The sequence below is a fragment of the Stegodyphus dumicola genome, chromosome 1, assembly GCF_044657685.1.
Source record: "Stegodyphus dumicola isolate Sdum_Otavi_A_Nest chromosome 1, ASM4465768v1".
Taxonomy (NCBI): domain Eukaryota; kingdom Metazoa; phylum Arthropoda; class Arachnida; order Araneae; family Eresidae; genus Stegodyphus; species Stegodyphus dumicola.
In genome coordinates, this window is record NC_140768.1 from 289616941 (window position 1) to 289638741 (window position 21801).

The window sequence follows — 21801 nt, forward strand, 5'->3', positions numbered from 1 at the left end:
TTTTGATAGCATTATAAAATAAGGTTTGTCAATACATTTTCTCGGTTGAATATTATGTATATTTTGTATGTTTTATTGGAATTGAAATTGTCTTGTTTGTATTACTGTTTTGTATGTTTGTGTTTCATTTTTGTATGTTTATTATTTATTAACAAGCTTGGCATGATCGAGGGGACCTACATTGGTCATAAGGTCTTCATTGACAAGGGGGACCGGATCATCCTCCAATTCAACCTTATAATATTCACGAATCCTTTCAAATATTTATTTACTTGAAACAAAAAAGAACACAGAATGTTGAGGGAATTAGTCACAGAGAGCTGATTACCTGCTAAGAAAGGAACTATTCAATTCTTCCATTCTTCAATTATACTTTTCCATTCTTCTTTTCTACTATTCCCTTTTTCTCTTCTACTATTCCATTTTCTTATTCTTCAGAAATCCTTCATGAAATTGCAATTTCATTCAGCTAAATTGAAAATAACTAGGATTTCCTGGTGCTCTTTGCATCTTTCCAATGGCAGACCTTTGAATGTACTCTTTTCAAGAAAACTTACCGCATGATACATCTCATGCGGTTGCAGTTGCAACTTTTAGAATGTTAACTGGGCATTATTGCCTCTTTTTCATTTTAACATTGGGGACTTTCCTACACGTTCTCATGACTTCTTTACATTTGGATGAGGGCCCTGCACTGTCTGGTATTTCTTATCGCGTGGCGAGATATTGGAGAGCCCGTTGTCTAATGGTCTAGTGGCATTAGACATAAGCAATTGCCTAACATCAGTAAATTTGAAAGCCTATAGTTTTAAATGTTAAGCATATTTTGCTGCTGCAAGAGTACACATAATGAAAAGGAGTATATGCGTACGGGAGAAGAACAGAGAAAAATGCGAGAAGATTCCAGCTCAATGATAAACGAACTAAAGAGGTGAGACTTACATACGAAAAAAATAAATTTATAATTCCTCCATTGCCAATAACTGTTGGTAAAAGAATCACATTTTTTGTCTTTCGGCAGCCATAATTATTCAAAACATGTCTTCGTTTGGCAAATTAGATTTCCTGGAGACATTCACAACCATCAAAATCTTTCTTTCTGGTTAGTTATCTCAATTATGTTCCGTTTTTATCGAAAGCTTTGTAGAGTCATTAGTTTAATTGGAAGCAGAAAATATGAAAAATATGCAACCGCCTTCGCCAGGAATCGAACCACGGACCTCTGGAATACCGGCCCAGCATGCTACCGTTACACCACGAAGGACGCTAGGAAAAGTGGGAGAAATACCTCATAGCTTTTCAAGAAATTTCTTAGCTGCTTCTTGTACATCTGTCAGTAAGTATATGCCACCAGTAACTTAATTTTCTATCATTTGGTTAAAAACACCTTATGCATTTCACTGCCTATCTTGCGCAGTCCTATCTTTCATTAACCCAAAGGGGCTTTGTCCCTGAGGGACTATTGTTTTCGTTTTGCGATTTTGCATCAAATCGCTCTAAATGTCCGTTTCACTTTCCAAGTTGTTGCCATCAAATACTATCGCCCTCTATTACATTTGAAAACATTAAAGAATGAAAAATCTACATCAGTGTATATACGTTTCTCGCATTGTGATAAAACAATGGTACCTAGAGCCATCCAATTTTGAATGATGTAATCCTCTTGAGAATATGGGCATCTGGAAGCCTAAATTTGAAATTTGGAATTTGTTTTATTATAGAGTTCATATTTTGTAAAACTTTAACGAATTTTTTTATTAACAAACTCAAGGATTTCAAAGCCAGCAATGGCAACGTTGTACAGAAAAAGCAGCGCGCGTGACTCTGTATCGCAAATTCTAAAAATATGCTCAATTTAAAACTATTTTGCGATATTGCTGTTGAACTGAATTTTATGGTTTAAGTGCGAAGAGCATGATATTTAACAAATAAAGGTAACACACAAAATGTTAAAAAAATCGCCCCTTTGGGTGTAATATAAAATTCAAAAGCTTTCAGAATTTTATTTATTTATTTCATTTTTACTTTGGCAGCTGAAAAGAGAGGGAGATTCCATTTAATCTTCGAAATAATAATTTTTAAATTTACTCACATTACGCCAACTGTTTTACTTATTATTAACTGAGACATATATTTACGTTTCTAGTACAGCGAAGTTCAAGAAAAGAAGATGGATCTCTGGAAACGTTATGACTGGCGCCGAATGGCTTGAGGGATGACCAATCTAGAGTTAAGCACGCAAGCTTACCTACTGAAAAATTTAAAGAGAATCCACCATTATTTCGAACTAAACACTATTGCACTGTGGAAATGGCACTGGCCGTCCTAACAGTATTTTGACGTTGACTTCAATGAAAAGCAGTGTAATATTTATTATCAACGATAGCAGGAGGTTTTTTTATGTGACTCTCAGCTGTTAAAGCTCTATGAAGATGTTAATAGCTCGAAAGTCTTTGTCCAAGCTGAAGGCTTTCCTGTAAAAGGTTTCAGAAGATTTTGCAGCTGAGTAAAGACGCCATTTTCAAAAGGATGCCTTGCGTGTTTTTAAAAAGAAGATGCTAGTACATGCAATTTACCTTGCACTCCTGAAGGTACTGAAGAGTGTACTATATCATCCCACTTTACCAGGAAACAGATTCTATTATCAAGCTAACATCCCCTCCAAAGTAGATAAACAAACTTGGGCCAATTCAACCACATTTGGGGAGTAATGCATTTCATCAAAGAAGGAAGCCGAAATTTTATTTTTTCTTTCTTTCCGGAAAGCAAATAAATCCGGAAATTACTCACTTTGCACTTTTTTTTTATGTTTATTATCTTTTATCAGGCAAGCACAATTTGCATTAAATAGCTATGATTACATACAATTAATTTTTCTTACAGTGTAAGTATATTTCTTTAGCTTTTTGCAAGAGGGGTTCTAATTAAGCATTCGCAAACTTTTTTCATTACAGAATTTTTCGATAAAAGGGTTGATGAAGTAAATATACACGAATTCATTTTATCGTTTCTCTGTGGGACGTTTCATTAAACTTATTCGGCGAAAACCTATTTCCATTGTGATAAGTATTTCTTTAGATAGTTTTTCTCCATTCTCTTCTTTCCTTCCCTCGCCCTCCGAAAAAAAGGGTCCTAAGAATACGAATTTTGAAAAACACTTCCGTAAACTGTATCTTAATTATTGTTGAGCTCCAGTTCCATAGCTCTAAGCTTCCTCTTATTATTCCAGATCTTAATAACTGTTAACTTCCAGAACAGCATGTAGATGCTGCGAGCCCTTTCTTGGGGAAAAAAAGAGAGAGAGAATTCGAAAACTGAAAATTAAAGCGCATTGCACACACACACGTATAAAAATGACTGTTCGTTAGCTGCCTTTATACTGGGCCGATTAACGAAATTTAATTTAATTTTTCATTTCTTGAAAATGCAACTTAGGAAATATGCAGCTAAAGTTCAGAAATCAGTTACGCTGCAGATTATCTACGTAATTTGCAAATTAACTAGGGTGATCCGTTAAAGGGACGAAACTGTTTACGAAATTGTTCTCAAACTACCTAGAAAATCTGAACATTATTTAGATAATCTGCGCACTACCTACTAGGCACTCGTTAAAGTGCACACAAGTTCTTTACTTTATTGGGACAACAGCAACGTTTCTGTATGCTTAAACTAGCATAATGTTTTTATTTATTTTTCGATAGCTGAAGAATCAACGGATACAATGAAACAAGCAACAAATTAGCTGATATAATTAATCATCAAAGCGACAAACTCTTGAACTTAAACGATATGGAAGCTATTAATGTGCACATTACTTAAGTAAAATGCGGAAAACTCTTGATTCTGCACGTCAACGGAGCAAATAAGTTAATCTGCGTATGAAGAGCCAAAACATCATCACTATCTATATAATAACGCGTTGCGTGACCTTTGGCCTACAAACCAGCTGCAGCTCCTCTTGGCATGGATGACTGGAGACAGGTTACACCAAATACCTAAGCAGCAGTCACGCAAAGTCGAGATGTTCCGAGATGGTGGTGTTTGAGCTCTGAGCTGCCGATCCATGACATCGCAATTGTGCTGTATGGGGTTAAGATCCGGTGAGTTAGGTGGCCAGCACATTAATTGGAATTCATCCTTATACACCTCGAATCACTTCAATATAATTCGAGCTTGTGGCATAGGGCGTTGTCCTGCTGGAAAATTGCATTCCCAGTTGTGAAGACAGACACCATAGAAGGGTGCAACTAATCCGTAATTATGTTCGGGAAGTCCGCATCTTTCATGGTGTTTTCTGTTTTACCACAACTAAGGGTCCCAGAGGCGCCCACGAAAACGTCCGCCAGAGCATAATACTACCACCACCAGCCTGTGTATGACCTGTTGTACAGAGGGAAGCAACTGTTCGCCTGGAAGACGGTGTACCCCGACACGGCCATCGACGTGATAAACGGGAAATCGTGATTCATTCTACCAAGCCACTGTCTTCCGATTTATCCGTGGTCCAGTCTCGATGTTCACGGGCCCACCTGTAGACGTAATTGAAAAATGACCTTTTTATCTCCAGCGCGCAGAACTGTGTATCGTAAATTCTAAAGATATGCTCATTTTAAAATTATTTTGCGACATTGCTTTCTTAAAGAACATGATATTTAATAAATAAAGGTAAAACACACAAAATGTTAAAAATACGCCCCTTTGGACGTAATTTAAAATCTGAAACTTTAGGAAAGAAAGCATCAAGAAAACAGAAGAAACAAGCAAGAAAACAAATTGTGTTCTCCCCGTGATTCGAAACCCGATTCTTCCAGTAGCTACCACCTTCAGCACGAGAACGTGCATGAAGGAATACCTTTCCTTCCACGCGTTTCTTTTTATGTATGCATTCTTCAATATTTTGTTTCTGTTTCTTTGTTTGAGAGAATAGCGGTATATTGCGATAAAGGTAACGGTAGTTAAGTTGCCTTCAGTTTTCTTCCTGAGTAGTCTTCCGTGGGATTCTTAGAGTCGCGCTCCCATTCGTCACCACTGCCACCACCTGAACGAACACGCAAGCATAGATCCTGATCTATGACGTTAGTTGTACTCGCAAAACCATTAAAAAAATAAAAGCAGTAGTTTGAACTTCCAGTTTTCTTGAGAGGTTGCCAACTGCATTTTACGTACGTGATACCGAGAGTGAATATTTCTTACGAAGTTGGTTTCACCCGTTCGTGCTTGCCTCACAAAACCGCTTCTACGACGCTGAAAGAATGAAGGAAAGCTTTCGTATTTCATTTAGTAACCTGAAGTAATATTTGGTTACCTAACGAGCATACTGAATTTGTAACTGAGTTACAACTATCATAAATATGTAACGTAATGAAACTGCCGATAGCTGTTATTGAAATAGCGTTTATCGATTGCATCAAAAAGTGTTTTATTAGTAAGCTGAGGCAAAGTGTAATATTCTGCAATAGAGATATAAAAATAGACTTGGGATATTTGTCAGATGACTGGCTTCAGATAACTGTGCTAGATTCGTGTGCTTTGTTATTGTTAACTATCTTTATCAAACCAAATCGTGCCAAGCATTCCTGAGGAGTTTATTTTAGGAGGCTGAGGCTATATTAAATTATGCAATTAGGGATTAATTTTAGTACAAAGAACTGTATGTATGCGAGTGCAGTTAATGGTATTCGAATGAAGCATCTTAAAAGAAGAAATTTAGTAGTGCTCCATTAAAATAAGTTAGGAAGTTCGATCACCTGAAGTATTTTAAAATCTCGAGTGAATGAAAAATGAACATAAACTGGCAAGATAAAATCGATGGCAAGATAAAATTTGCCAGCTTATAAGACGCACCGATCTATAAGACGCATCGATCTATAAGACGCATCCACTTTTTTGTATACATTTTTGAAGGATAAAACTTTATTACTATCATTATAATGTAATTACAGTATTTTAAATATAAAGGAATACAAATACGAAGTAAAAATTTCTGCAAATACCCAATCTATCTAGGAAAGAGCACCTTTTAATCTCCTCCGTCAAAACCCAAACACTCATCTCCAGAGCTCAATGAGGAGTCACTTGAAACCTCTTCTAAATCAGCATCTGAGTCCTTCATACAATAAATTGTTCTCTGTACTATCCACCGCATTACTAATACCACACTTCTTAAATGATTTAACCATTGTCTCTGTTTTCGCATCATCCCATGAAGCTTTGACCCATTCACAAACGACGTACCGAAGCAATAAGTATCGACGTATAAGACGCACCCCGTTTTTCAGAACTAATTTCAAAGAAAAAAGTGCGTCTTATACGCCGGCAAATATGGTACATGAAATTTAGAGATTAAAAGGTTTTTAAATTAGAGTTTGATGACTGTAAATGTTTGAGATTAGAAAGGAGCTTAAAAGAGTCCTATAAATTTTTGGAGATTATGTTTTGACACTATGCGCATAACAACCACGCGTTTTACAAATGTTGCTACTGCACAAAATACTGTACAATACCCAGAGAGGTGACTGCAAACACATGGGTCGTCATAACTTTGACGATTACCTGTATTCCTTTAATACAGTCTTCTGTATAATTTATTCTTCGTTCTTATTTCTGTCTAAATTTGCAGGACAAAACAAAACATGCATATAAGCATCTTGCAGATACATTGCCATGCAAAGTCATCTTTCTACCTGTAATATAAATCTGCAGCGAATCCATCTACAGGGGGTATTTACACATTTTGGCATCGATTTTGATTTTTCTTACGCTTTTTAGTACATCTGAAAGAATATGTATTTCCTTAGTAAAAATATTTTTCTTATATTATTCAGCTTCTAGAGGCATTAGGATTTTTTGGAAAAAAGAGAGATTGGAAAATGAGCAAAGCCTTCGCCGGGAATCAAACCACGGACCTCTGGAATACGCGCCCAGCGTGCAGACAACCACACCAAGAAGGCATGACAAAAAGGCGGAAGAAATACCTTATATACTCCCCCTTTTAAAGAGCGACTGGGATTTTTAGGGGATCCTATCGCCAAATCCTGGGTGAGGAGAAGCATCATCCAACACCTTTTTAGTTCAGGCACCACTGTAGACTCATTAGGATTTTTTGGAAGAAAGAGAGATTGAAAAATGAGCAACACCTTCGTCGGGAATCGAACCACGGACTTCTGGAATACGCGCCCAGCTTGCAGACCACACACGACGGAGGCATGCTAGAAAGGCGGGACAAATAACTTATAAGCTGAGAATTCATTTAATACAATAGGACGTGTAATCAAAGAAAGTAATTCGATACCAGTTTTTGACAAACAAAGAATTTAATATATAATTATCAATCACAAATTTCCTTTTCCTCACATAAATAGCTTGCTTAAAAAGTGCGAAGCAGAATAATCATGTACTGATCCTTTATAAAACGGTTCCCGCTAATGTTAAACTATTATAATAGTATTTTCTCTAATTACTTTAGATTTATGTTTATTTCTTTATTTTTCCCCTTTTTCTGATTTTAGCGGAATAGACGGCAAAGAACTGTATTTAACGAAACATCTCGAAAATTCAAAACTGCATTAACGTTGGAAAATTTTTATTCGTCAGCCATGAAGATTACTCATTAATTTAATTAGTTTGCTTAGATAAGAGTTTAAACCTTAGAGATAATGCTGAGCATATAAATATTTGCTGAATTGTAATCTGGGTTAATGGTTGCAGAATTAATGTCTTAATAAACAATCTTGGAATTAAAATAGAGACATTAGGTATTCTTTGGAAGCAGGAGAGATGAAAAATTAGCAACCGCCTTCGCCGGGAATCGAACCACGGACCTCTGGAATACCGGCCCAGCATGCAGAACAACTACACCACGAAGGCATGCGAAGAAGGTGGGGGATATACCCTATAAAATTATTTGAATATCGAAATTTTCCCCTTATTTATTGGAAACAAATGTGAAAATCATCAGTTTTATCATAGGAACAAAGACATGAATATAGAGGGAATATAAATGTCGTGAATAACCAGAAATAAATGTGCAGAAAAAAACAGATATTACGATATGTTAGACCAAAATATCTTTAGAAATAAAGCTTAATAAAAACATTTAGGACAACGAAATAATAGAACACGTTTCTCGGCGTAAGACTATACGCAGATTGTTGTACGAAAATTATTTGGCGAGCGAAAAATGGAAATATATAGTTACAATTGATGAGACTTGGATATACTTATCCCATTGCCATAGAAAAAGATCGATTTACTACCGAAAAAGGGGAGAAAAAGACTTAATATGTTGGTTCAGAGAAAACAAGGAGAGTTTTTCTAAACGTTTTGTGGTTGTTACTGGATTCTTTTATAATGGAAAACTTAAAATAAAATAGAAAAAAAATATTAAAATTAATTCGTATTACTATCAGAAATATGTTTTAATACCTATTTTTAAAGAAGAAATTCCATCTCGTTATCTAAACAATCTTGATTGTGTTAAGTTCCATCAGGATAAGGCTCTAAGCCATACCTCCAAATCTGCAGCTCTATTTTTTGAAAAAAATGAGAAATGAAACAGGAATGGAAGCTATCCATTTAAATGAATCCCACCCAACTCTCCTTATGTGTCTCCTGTGGATCACTGTGCATTTGGACTGCAAAAACAAGTTCTTTATAAGCGGGATCCCAAAACATTGGATGGACTGTAAAGGAGGAGTGAAATAAAATTAATCTTGATGGTTTAAGAAAAGGACTTATAGGGTAGGAGTGTACCTGTCTAGAATGTCACACATAAATACTTCTATTTTCTCCTTCGTCTTCATCTGCCAATTGCATAATTTTATTTTAATAATTTGTTTAAATTTGCTACAGTATATCAGATTACCTATAAATCATCGATGATAATGGAGTTTTGATCGTCAGAGCCGGACATCGTCGAACGAAAGTTATCGATAGTCATGAGTATCATCAAATGCTTAATTTTTAGCCCAAAGGGGCGTTAGCCCTAAAGGGCTATTAGTCTCGAAACGGCATTTTGCGTCGAATCATTAAAAGAGTTGAAACAGTTTTCGAATTCTTGCCACCAAATATTATCACTCTGTATTATATTTAAAGAAATTAAATAATGAAGGATCTGCATGAATGTTTCGCACTGGAAAAAAAAACGGTAACTACACCCATCCAATTTTGAATAACGTAGTCCTTCACCCAAATATGGACGAGTGGAAGTCCAAATCTTGAATTTTTAATTTTTTTCATTGCCTATTTCTTATTTTAAAAAACTAACGAATTTTTGATGCAACACTGTACGGAATAAATCATTTTTATCTCCATCGCGCGGGAATGTCTGTCGGAAATTCTAAATACATGTTTGTTTTTAAGTATTAGTCCAAAGGGGCGTTAGCCTAAATGTATGTGTGTGTAAAGGAAAAATCCCTTTGGGCGTATATAAAATCTGAAGGCTTTCAGATCTTTTTTTATTTTAATAATTTATCTAAATTTAAGCTTTGAAAATCATTGTTGCTCGTTAATTTATTTTAGTAATTTATCTGTATTTACAACGTCTGCTAACTTGAACAGCAGTCTGCTAGTCTGCTGTTAAAGTTACTCCTGCTAACCCAGCTTTATTTTTTCCCTTTTTGGCTTTATTAATAAGCATTGTTTTCTTCGCATCTTTACCATATACAGTTTCAAAAATTGAGAAAATTTTAAAATGAGCAGAAGTTTAGAATTTTCAGCACAGTGTAGGCATACATTTTTGTATCTTTTTTCAGTCTTTTCTCGGTTCATCATATCAATATTCAATTTTCTTAGTAAGGTGGCTTACTAAACTCTTTTTTATCTTTTTATTATTAACATTTTGTGTATTAAATTTATTAATTAAATAGCATGTTCTTCGCATTTCCACCACATACAATTCCATTCAACAACAAAATCACAGCATATTTAAAAATAGCATACGTTTAAAATTTCCCATATAATTCTCGCGCGCTAGAGGTAAAAGTGTTTTATTTCGTGCAGTGTTGCCAATGGTCGCTTTCAAATCGTTGAGTTTGTTAATCAAAAATTCATTAAAATTTTACAAAACATGAAATGCAAAATTCCAAATTAGGGTTCCAGGTGCACGTGCTGGGATGGAGAACTACGTTATTCAAAATTCGATGACCCTAGGCGCCGTTGTTTTTTAACAGTGCTACGCACATACGTACCCCTACATTATATTACCATACTGTTAAATAAAGTGATTCAAAATTAACTGTATACTAATGTATTTCTCCGATACTAAAAGTACGGATTTTGTCTATTTACCTAATCGGCAAAATACGAGGGAAAAATGAAAAGAAAAATGTATTTCCTGAATTAGATGACATAACATACTTTAGCAAACGAAGGCAGAAAGATTTATGTTATGTAAAACACTTCACTAGCAGTATAGCCACTCTTGCACTTTGGAGACAATATTGCGGTAACTTTACGAGCGTGAGAACTGCAATAAAACGGAACTAATGAGAATAGAGAGAATGACAGAAGCAGAAGAGTGGTAAAATTTGACGAAGAGGTAATGTGTACGAAAACAAGGACTACCGATAATTGTGATCCCCTGCTAACATATTTATGACCACAAAGAGGGATTGTGAACTAGAGGTCATGCGAATCGGAAAGGGTCTCCTGGAACCAGAGAACGTACTTAAAGCGATATTTAAAATCACCAATTCCCTACCTTTCCCATAATAATCCCTATTAGTTACGTAGTTCGTAGCGGCAGGCTCATGATTACTGTAGAAACATAAAATTCGCGTGTTTCCACTGCTGTATTTCGATACCTTCATCACTTCATTACATCGAATTAGATAACATCCCCTCTCCCTTTTTCTTCTGTTAGACAGGGACAGTAAATCAGTGAACAAAAGGCATGATTTACTATTTCATTACGTTTCCTTTATTTTATATATAGTTTAATTGCTTTTTCTGCTTAACTATAACTTTTTAAACTCCCTTTCTTTTCTTACTTTAAGACTGAAAGACTCGTAGGGCCGTGTCAAACACCAGGCGCGAGGCCCTACCCCTTGTCGAATAAGTTTTAACATTGCGAATTATGAGGAAAATAACCAACTAAAGATCTCAATTACTTTTTTACTTCCTTGTACGAAGTAAAGGAAGTATTATAACCACGAAAAATTTCGGGTACCATATTTCAACGAAAATATCCATTTTGACCGCTATCGAATGCATTTTAACGATGTTTTGCGTGACATCTGTACGTAAGGACAGAATAAAGGACTTTTTCCCCCAAGCGAATTATAAAGCTGATTTAAAATGAATTCAGAGATTTTTTCTTGGCATCTGTACGTATGTATCTCGCATAACTGAAAAAGGAATAGACTCAGAACGTTGAATTTTGTATGTGGGTCTGCTATAACATGTAGATGTGCATCTCCTATTTTGGTTGCAATGGGGCGCACCAAAAGTGTATAAATATTTATATATATACATATCCACTCTGTTACTAGGCTCAGTGAGCTCAGTTCCTTATATCTTTGTATATTGTGCTTTTATTTTTTGGTTTAAAAATGATTGAATTATGCTGTTCTTATCTTCCGGTTAAGGTTTTTATGCCTTTAGTTAACCTGCATGCAATAGTTGTAGAATTATCAACAATTTAAAATTTTTTAAGTGCGAGTCAGCATAATGTTTTAGCATAGCAGCCATATTTGTTTACATTTTAAACTTAGCGGAATAGTGGATTTGTTGCCAATCTAGACAAACTAAGCTTCGCAACAACAAAGATAATATCGTCTTTTATTATTGCGAATTAAATCATGCGTAATTCATTCTGGAATTATCATTTAAATTATTAAATTATTTCATGTATTGACTCAGTATAGTGTCCACAGCAAGTTCAATTTCTACGCTTTCAGTGTCTTTTTGCCGAGTGAGACCAAAAGGAAACTTTTAGTTCGGTGCACCGAAAAATTTGGCCTTTTTGCTTGCTGGCCGAACTGCTTGTTTTTGCACAGAAACTCTAATTTTAATTGTAAAAAATATTTTCAATTGTTTTAACTGTATTTGGTGTTTTATGGTTTTCTATATCTTTAAATTTTTAATTAAGATATTTTGCGTTTTTATGTATTTTGGACTTGCCGCGAAGTGAATTAATTGAATGAGAAATATATCTCTAACGAACTTTGAGGAAATAAACGTTTCGTTTTAGCAGCACATATTGTCCCCAGTCGTACTCGGACAAAGGAGAATGTTTACGCGAAGCGCATGCGCATTAGGTTGTAGAGACATTGGATGTTTTTTTTTTTTTTTACGCAGGCAAAATGAAAATGAGCAATCGCCTTCGCCGGGAATCGAACCACGAACCTCTGGAATACCGGCCCAGCGTGCAGAACCACTACACCAGTGTTTCTCAGCCGCCAGTCCGCAGAACGGCGCCTGTCCGCAAGAAATATTTGCCGGTCCGCGAAATATCCAGCTATCTGTCCAAAATCCAAAATGCCTTCGGCCGACAACCAATATTAAAACATATATACATTAAAATAACAATAGTTCACTAGTTTAGTGTTTATTTATGTGAACGAATTGTGCCAATGAGTCGAATTATTAGCCCTGGGTGTGGAGAATCCTCATCCAACACCCTTTTAGTTCGAGCGCCACTGTACAGTCATCGGATTATTTGAAGCAGAGGACACGAAAAATGAGCATTTGTCAGGAAATTACTTATTCCGTTACTTATTACTTTTACTTATTCCCGAGGTACATTGCTACACATGCTCGTTACACTACACATTTTATAATATGCATTGCATTGATCATTGCACTGTACTTAAGGCATATTTACAACTCAGTGCTACACTTAATACACTACATATTCTTTGCAACATATTACGCTGAACATTATTCTCTTGACAATTCAGCATAGATTATGAATAATGTAATTGATTATATAAGACATAACTTGATTATATAGTACATAACTTGTTATATAAAACAGGCTTAAATAAATAACTTGATACAACAGGCTTAAATAAAGAGCAATATTACACATTACAAACAAATTACACATTTACACAAAGCAATAAGCGTTGGTTACTTTATGCTGTACTTATACAAAATACAGATAACAGATCTGAGGACACAGTACATCCCATATTAAATGAATTTACCATGTTACTTTGTAGAGATATTAGGATTTTTTAGAAGCAACAGAGATAGAAAAATTAGCAACGCCTTTGCCGGGAATCGAACCACGGACTTCTGGAATACGCGCCCAGCGTTCAGACCACCACACCACGAAAGCATGTAGAGGAGGCGGGAGAAATACCTTATATACTTTCCCTTTTAAAGGGCAACTGGGATTTTTAGGGGACATAATCGCCAAATCCTGGGTGAGGAGAATCATGATCCACCACTCTTTTAGTTCGGGGGCCGCTGTAGAGACATTAGGATTTTTGTGGCAGCAGGCAAGATGAAAAATTAGCAAACGCCTTCGCCGGGAATCGAACCACGGACCTCTGGAATAGTGGCCCAGCGTGCAGAACCACTACACCACGAAGGCACGTTAAGAAAGCGGGAGAATTACCTTATGAGATAAGCGGCGCTGAATCGTCTGTGAAAAACTGTTTCTTTTTTATTTGCTTAATTTCTTTCACACATCGTTTTAGATTTATTATAGAATTTGAATAGAACATGTAGCAAACGATTAGGTAATTCTTCAGATGATATAATTTTTGTGCATTCTGAGTCATAAAATGAATGAAATGTAACGCTGTTTGATGAACTTAGAGTGTCGCTATGGTAAATAAATATAGGGAATTTAAAAGAGCGCATTTATTGCATTGTGGCTTACCGCTATCGACGAAGTAGAATTCAATAAGTGTAAATGAAATGCAAAAAAAAAATGCGTTTAATTTAATATTCCGTACAAGGAAGTCATGTGGTGGACACATCACATTTTTTTAAGGGAAAGTGAGAATACACTAACTGATTTAGCCAAAGTGTAGCCTAACTATGGAAGCCCTTATTTATTAAGTAAGTGACAAAAAATATATAATAGTAAGGTAAGGCAAATCATGGTACTTCGAATCCAGAATAATGATATAAAACATTACATAAATAAATTATGAACATAGAATGCATTCCGACATAATGAATTGAATAAGGAATAAAATGAGGATACCATAAGTGAGAAAACACAATAAGCATAATTACGAGTAGTTTACATATTCCAAACGTTGAGGATGACCAGAGGCCTGTTAATATTTATTAAATCATTATAATCATATTCACAGATCTTAATTACAGGGTTGTTAATCATTTTCTGTCGTTCGTAAAATTTTTTGGCAAGGTTGTAGTAATGCGTTATTATTTGTTCCACACCCAACTCCTCGTGGGTGCGGTTTTTGCGTATGCACCATTCGACATTAATGATCTGCTGTAGAACACAGTTTTGACATGTTTGAAATTTTTTGCGATTACTTTTACAGACATATCCCCAAATTGGGCTTGCATAACATCACATGAAATGCAGAATGGAATTATAAATAAGTAACTTGTTATCTATAGATAAAACACTGTTTTGAGCAATTAAAGGTATAGAGTCTGGCTTTACCTACTCGAAATTCCTGGATAATAGATGTAATGTGTAGGAACCATGTGAGAGTTTTATTGAGGATCACCCCCAGATAAGGACTTTTACTTTAAGACTTAGCTGGATCTTTCTTTCCTTACTTAGCATAGCCTCTTTGGGAGGTCGTCCGCATTCAGTTTCGTAAACGGAAGGTGTTTGTAGTAAAAATAAAATGGCATTACTAAATACAGGAATATTGCTTCGAACATTTTTGGGCACAGAGCTTTGCCTACCAAACACATAAAACTTAAAATTACGCTCTTTAAAGGAGTTGAAGTGATGTATACAAAGACTGCAAATTAACCGGACTGCAAATTAACCGTACTAATGCAAAGGACGACCTCCACGGTTATCTCAAAATCACGTAATCCGATAGTAGCTTAATCAAGAATGAAAAAGTGTAAACCATATATTATAATTAACAGAAAAATATTATTGACAATTTAACTGTATTTTCAAGCAGTTTGATTCGGAGAATAAGTTCATTTGGTTATGTAACTTAAACCATCATTCAAAACAAAAACATAAAGAACAATGTTTTTGTTATGTTTTTGTTGTTATGACACTTGTATTTCGATAGTTTAAGTGGCTGTACGCTTAACCTATTTTTACGACTTAGCAATTTATTTTCCACGAATGATTTAACGATGTTTACATATTCCAAATTATGTACAATTACATCAGATACCTAGCGCGGCTCCCATAAGCGAGTGGTGCGCTCTTATGCAAATAAAATACATGTATGAAATATGGTAAGTTTATACGGTGTTTCTCCCACCTTCCTAGCGTGCCTTCGTGGTGTAGTGGTCTGCACGCTAGGCGCGTCTTCTAGAGGCCCGTGGTTCGATTCTCGACGAAGGCGTTGCTCATTTTTCATGCTTTTAGAAAATCTAGTTGCGGCCCTCGAATTTTCCCTGAATTCATGCAATTTTTCACTTATTACTCAAATGAAATGCGATCACCCCTGTCATACATTATTGTGTAAAAATAATTTTTGCAAACTGTGACGTCATCTGCAGTACCACACATTTTCTACTTTCTTTTGTATTTTCCACAGACAGTTTGCTTTATTCTGGTGTCTTGTGTTGTAATTTTCCAACATTTCATAATAAATAAATTGCTACCCAAACGGAGTTATGGTTACTGAAGCCGATTGCGATGCCGAAGGGCCTGGGTTCGAATCCCGGAGAAGGCATGATTGTAACTGTCCGTGCCTGCACAGAAGGCAAAAGTAGTCCACGTATTAGTTGCCTCTATAATAAAGTGACCACCACTTCTCGCCTTAGTTGTGGCGAAGCCGGAAAAAAAAATTTATTTATTTATTTTTAAACCAATCCATCCTCGTTCAATCAGGAATTCGTTCTAGTTTCAACGTCCAGAAGCGGAAAGACAATGAGGGCATTTTTCTTAAATTTTAAACAGGACGATCTATTGTAGTCTAGTCGGTCAAAGAAACAGATTAGAATACGGCAGGAAGATGGAAAGGAGAATAAATATTAAAAATCTAACTGTTAGTTGAATCTGCTGAATAAGGAAGATACCTAATACAGTCTCATTGGCGCCTGCGTGCCTCGGTATAGATCAGGCATTACTAAACGGCTGCTTGGCTTGTTAAATGTGGTTTCCGTAGCAACAAGCACTAGTTTTTTTTTTTTTTTTTTTTTTTTTTTTTTTTTTTAAGTATAATTAAAATTTGAAGAAAATTTCACGATGCACATATTTAATAAGTAATTGAACTTCTTGAATTAAATTATGCGTATACAAGTAACAAATTTCAAAACTATTTCCAAATCTGCGATATACGCTACAGAGCAAACACATTTTAAAAATAATTACATTTTTGTGGCGTAATGGAGTGACGATTACGCTCTTTTAGAACAGGAAATGACTGTCAAGAAAGCAATACTTAGGCAATGTGTTTTACCAAAAATATATTTCGAATCTTACTTCAGAAATTTACACACATGTGTGGCTGAAAAAAGTAAAACGCATCTGACGATCCAGATTGTATGTTACAAACTACTTGTAATTCTATTATTTAAGGCTAAGTATATCACTAATAGTATATAAGGTTATGTCAATTATAAAAACAAATTTGCTTGTTATGCTACTTGTAAATTGAAAATTTTATTTAAATGATTTTCAAAATTAAATTGTAATTTCTTCATGGCGCGCCCTCTGAACATCAACTTTATTTTTATTCTGATATGAAATAAAGAAATGCATAGGGATTAAAAATAAAATAAAAATCACTGGATCTATTTTTAAGATTATTACCCAATTCTTCGCTGGAATTTAAAGTTTTTGTGTTTATTATAAAAAAAAAAACTTCGAATTCGGTTTCTTTCTATTAATATCCACTGATAATTACAATAAGAAAAAATATTTTTAAGGAAAATAATCGTAAGGAAATGCTTATTTTTATATAATTAAAAAATTCAGTACAGCGTAAACCCGTTTATAATTTGTTTGGCTTAGGAACATATTTTAATGAACAACAAGAATAACATTAACTATTTATTGATATTTGCAAATAAGCATACTAATTATAAAATAACGAAGTTTTCAGTAGTTTATTTGAAATGCTTCTTTCTATTCACAAAGTGTTTTACTTCTGTCAAAATTACATAAATATCTAGCCTTAGTTATTGAAAAATATAGCTGCGGATCCTGAACATTTCTCAAATTTAATATGCTTAAATGTAATTTAATACACAAACCATACTACCATATGATTTGTGTATCGCTGGTATAGAAGATTGAAATTTATCATCTGTTATGACTGTGCGGAAGTCTTGAAATGTGACTCCTTAAACTAATATATTCTGTGACATCAAATTCTTTGTAGGCGTTAAAGCACCTGCTATTCTATTTTGCTTTCCAACTTTAATGCATTTTTCTTCAAATTTATTAGAATTTTGTGAATATAAGTCTCGAAAAATCAACCGTGCTTTTACCAGGAATCGAGCTCAAGATTTTCTAGTGTTAGCTGGATGAGGTGATATCATAAAGACCCTCCGCAGGAATACGTTGAATACCTTATATTCCCTTTCCCACGAATGGCAAGTGGAGTGGAGGAGGAGAGATCCAGTTTAGCAACTCAAAATAATAGTGAGTTAATATCTGCGAATGAGTTTAATGTCTGTCTGTTTCGGCTTCAATGTAGTTATCAAGTTTCTTTTCCTAACCCAAGAGGGCGTTAGACACAAAGGCCTATTAGTCTCCAAACTGCATTTTGCGTTGATCCACTTTCCAAACGGTTGCCACCAAATATTATCGCCATGTATTATATTTAAAGAAATATTTAAAGAACAATGAAGAATCTACATGAATGTATATATGTTTCTCGAATTCTGATAAAACAACGGTACCTAGAGCCATCCAGTTTTGAATAACGTAGTCTTCCAACCAAACATGGGCACATGAAAGCCCGAATTTTGAATTTCGAATTTGTTTTATTATATATTTCAAATTTTGTGAAACTTTAACGAATTTTTGATGACCAGCGATTTCAAAGCGAGCAATAGCAACAGAACACGAAACAAAAACAGTTTTATCTCCAGCGCGCTAGACCGCATATCGGAAATATCGGTGTTTTTAAATATTTTGTGATATTGCTGTTGAACTGAATATTGTGGGGTTTAAATATGAAGAACATGACATTTAATAATTAAAGGTAACACACAAAATGTTAGAAAACGCCATTTTGGGCATAATATAAAATCTGAAAGCTTTCAGATTTTCTTGCATTTTCACATTTCAAGCGTGCTTTAGCTAGGAGTCGTACTCGAAACCTCCCTGAGAAAGCTAAATAGGCTGACTGCTATGTCATAAGAACACACGGGAAATATACCTTGAATTATTTATAATTTAAAAAACAAACGCGGAACAAACTTAACATTTTTAAAGTTTTCTTAAAAACGAAAAACTCGTTCAGACATTAATCGGATTAAAAAACATTTCCCTAACACAAGTCGTTAACAAAACCGAAGTGGCGCGAAGAGAATTTTTACAAAGTAAACAACTATTAAGTTGTAAGGTATTTCTCCCACTTCCCTAGCGTCCTTCGTGGTGTAACGGAAGCACGCTGGGCCGGTATTCCAGAGGTCAGGTCCGTGGTTCGATTCCCGGCGAAGGCGGTTGCTAATTTTTCATCTTGCTTGCTTCCAAAAAACCCTAATGTCTCTACAAAGTACAAGGAGAAATTTGGTTCACAAATCCGCACAGCAATGTAGTTGGTGTGTAATTGTTAAACACATGGAGAAATTTATTTAGCACGTACATGACGAAGATGCGATTTCTTTGGCAACTGACATGAAATAATAAAAATATAAGACCATATAAAATAACTGAACGTTTTTACATTTATTAGAAATTCTATTCTGAGGAAAAGATAAAGAAAATCTGAAAGCTTTCAGATTTCATATTACGCCTAAACGGGAGTTTTGCGTGTTATCTTTATTTATTGAATATAATTTTCTTTCCGCTTAAACCACATAAAACTCAACACCAATATCGCAAAATATTTAAAAACAGCAAATCTTTAGAACTTCTGGTACACAGTCTCGGGCACTGGAGATAAAAATTTATTTTTTTTTTCGTACAGTGTTGCCATTGCTCGCTTTGAAATGGTTGAGTTCGTTAACCAAATATTCGTTAAAGATTTACAAAATATAAAATCGAAAATAAAACTTTAACTAGTGTTAGCTGGAAGTCGAAATTCAAAATTCGAGCTTCCAAGTGCCCAAGTTCGGTTGAAAGACTACAAGATTCAGAACTGGATGGCTCTTGGTACCGTTGTTTTTTCACTAATGCGAGAAACATTCCTGCATACATGCATGCAGATTCTTCATTATTCAGTTTCTTTAAATATAATACACGGCGATAATATTTGGTGGCAACAGTTTGAAAAATGAACCAATGCAGAAAGTGAAACTACGCAAAATACCGTTTTGAGTTATAGCCCTTTGGGTTTAACGCCTCTTTGGGTTAAAAAATATATTTGCGTCTTCTTTTATAGCATTCACCATCAGCTGCAAAAAATGGAATTTCGTTGACAGCTTATTTCAAAGGAGTCGACTTCCTCGCCAATTTCATAGACTTTGAGGAATTTTTTAATCAAATCAGCATTGGCAAATACGTAAAAAATAAAATTAATTTCAATAACACTACTTTCAATTCTGCTTCATCATTTAAAAAACAGCTTAATACTTTATTTTGAAGTCAGTTGCATGATGGGTGTTTTTTCATTTTTGGTTCATAAGACGGATTAATAGTGAAGATTTGATAAAAATAATATTCTTATTCTTAACCCAAAAAATATTACAATCGAATGATAACAATCGTGAAAAAAAAATTGATTAATTGGAGAAACAAATCCGTAACTTTAAGTTAATAATTTAATACGAAATATGATTTTGCTTTGAAGTTAAAACAACATTTTTTCATTGCGTTATCACCAGCTTATTACGTCTAACTGTATAGTGTTTACTTTTTTTTTTTTTTTTTGTCCTGTTTCATTACTTTGAGAGCAAATATTAATTTAACAAAATAAGTCCTTTCAAAGCAGCAAATACTTAATTGCTTTTTCAAGGCAAATATATCAAAATTTAGTTGTGTCTTTTAACTAAATGCTTCACATTACGTTTTAAACGCAAAACACGCATTTCTTTCGTGAATAATATTTTAGATGAAAAGTGAATTGAAACGCTAACTAAATCCGACAACGAAGACCAGAACTTTCAAATTGTTTTTTCTATAATCTTCGTTATCATTAAGAGTACAGCGATGTACATGTAACCGCCTACGTCAAAATACGTGGAATACATTCGCTTGCAAGATCTCATCTGAACATTCTAAATAAGCGAGACAGGGAGGGAAGGTGGGACAGCAGGGAAAAAAAGTTTTCTTGCCTTACTTACCTTGGGTAAAAATAACCCTCCACGGCACCATTTAGAATGACGGGTTTTTCCACCGTTATTACAGACACCCCACACGATATGTAGTCCTTCCAAGAAGCGTCCTTTCAAACACATGGACAGTCACCTCATGCCTTTGTAATCCTATCAGGCAATGATCTCTTACGACATCGAAAGAAGACGAGGATACACGAATTCAGCCAGCGCTTCCCAACAAAGAACTGCGAGAGCATCCGACGGCGTGGAGCAACAGTTGAAAAGATGTTCGGTTAAAGAATGCTGAGAGAGGATTGGTGCGTGCGGGCCAACTTCGCTGGATTCTCTGGGATCGTCCTAGCGCCGCCTGGTGTCTCCACCTTGAATCGGAGTACGCGAGAGGACGAGAAAGTTGGTTTGAAGGGAGGGTGAGGAAAAAGACACTGCTTGTAGTAGTTTTCATCGATCGAACTCATTGATCGACGATTGAAAGGAGATAATTTATGATTGTTCGAGGAGAACGATATTAGTGGGGATGGGATATTCTTTGAAGAAATGGTGTCTTTATATTACTTTTAAAGTCATGCTCGGAGGAATACTAGTTTTCTTACTTTTCCAGTCTGAAAATGATTCAAACAGCTCAATCACTTTAAAAAAAAAAAAAAGAAACAAATTAGTGTCACCATTATATCTGACTTCACTCAAGTTGTTAATCTTGTTACTGGCCTCTGTAGACCTGTTGAAGCTTCTTAGCACTGATGAACTGAGAATTCTTCATTTCCACTAAATCAATTTCTTACGAATTAATTTATTGTTAAGCTTTCATTTGATTGTTCGTTAAAAGTAGATAAAAGATTAAAACTGATAACTCTGAGAAATGATAAGTTAAAGACGAAATGTTTTTATTTATTTTTTTGACAATTAATCACCAAATCTAAATCTTTTATTATGATTTTTCTCACTATAAAAACTACCTTTCACAAATAAATAAATAAACACAAAAGTGAAAAAAACCTGATGTGTACCACCACATCACTTCCTTGTACGGAAAACTAAATTATGCGCATTTTTTGCTGCATTTCATTTAAACTTATTGACTCCAATTTCATAAGAGATATATTTCTCATTTAATTAATTCAGTTTTCACTTTTCGGCAAGGCAAAAATAAATAAAACCTCAAAATATCTTTATTAAAAATTGAAAAATACAGAAAAACATAAAATACCAAATGCTAGAGTTTCTGCGCAAACAAGCAATTCGGCCAGCGGGCAAGAAGGCAGATTTTTCGATGCACAA

At 34.9% G+C, this 21801-nt stretch overlaps 1 protein-coding gene and 1 non-coding gene across 2 annotated transcripts in view; both read right to left on the bottom strand.

Annotated features, from left to right (window-relative positions):
• Positions 1-20828, bottom strand: part of LOC118184608 (uncharacterized) — a 593523-nt gene extending 572695 nt beyond the window's left edge. The window contains exon 1 of the mRNA XM_085808461.1: positions 20533-20828. The gene's annotated coding sequence lies outside the window, so the exon portion shown is untranslated. The remainder of the gene's footprint in view (positions 1-20532) is intronic.
• On the bottom strand, positions 13467-13540 carry TRNAS-ACU (transfer RNA serine (anticodon ACU)). The gene has a single exon. It is a non-coding gene; the product is annotated as a tRNA-Ser (tRNA).
• Positions 20829-21801: the final 973 nt, after the last annotated feature.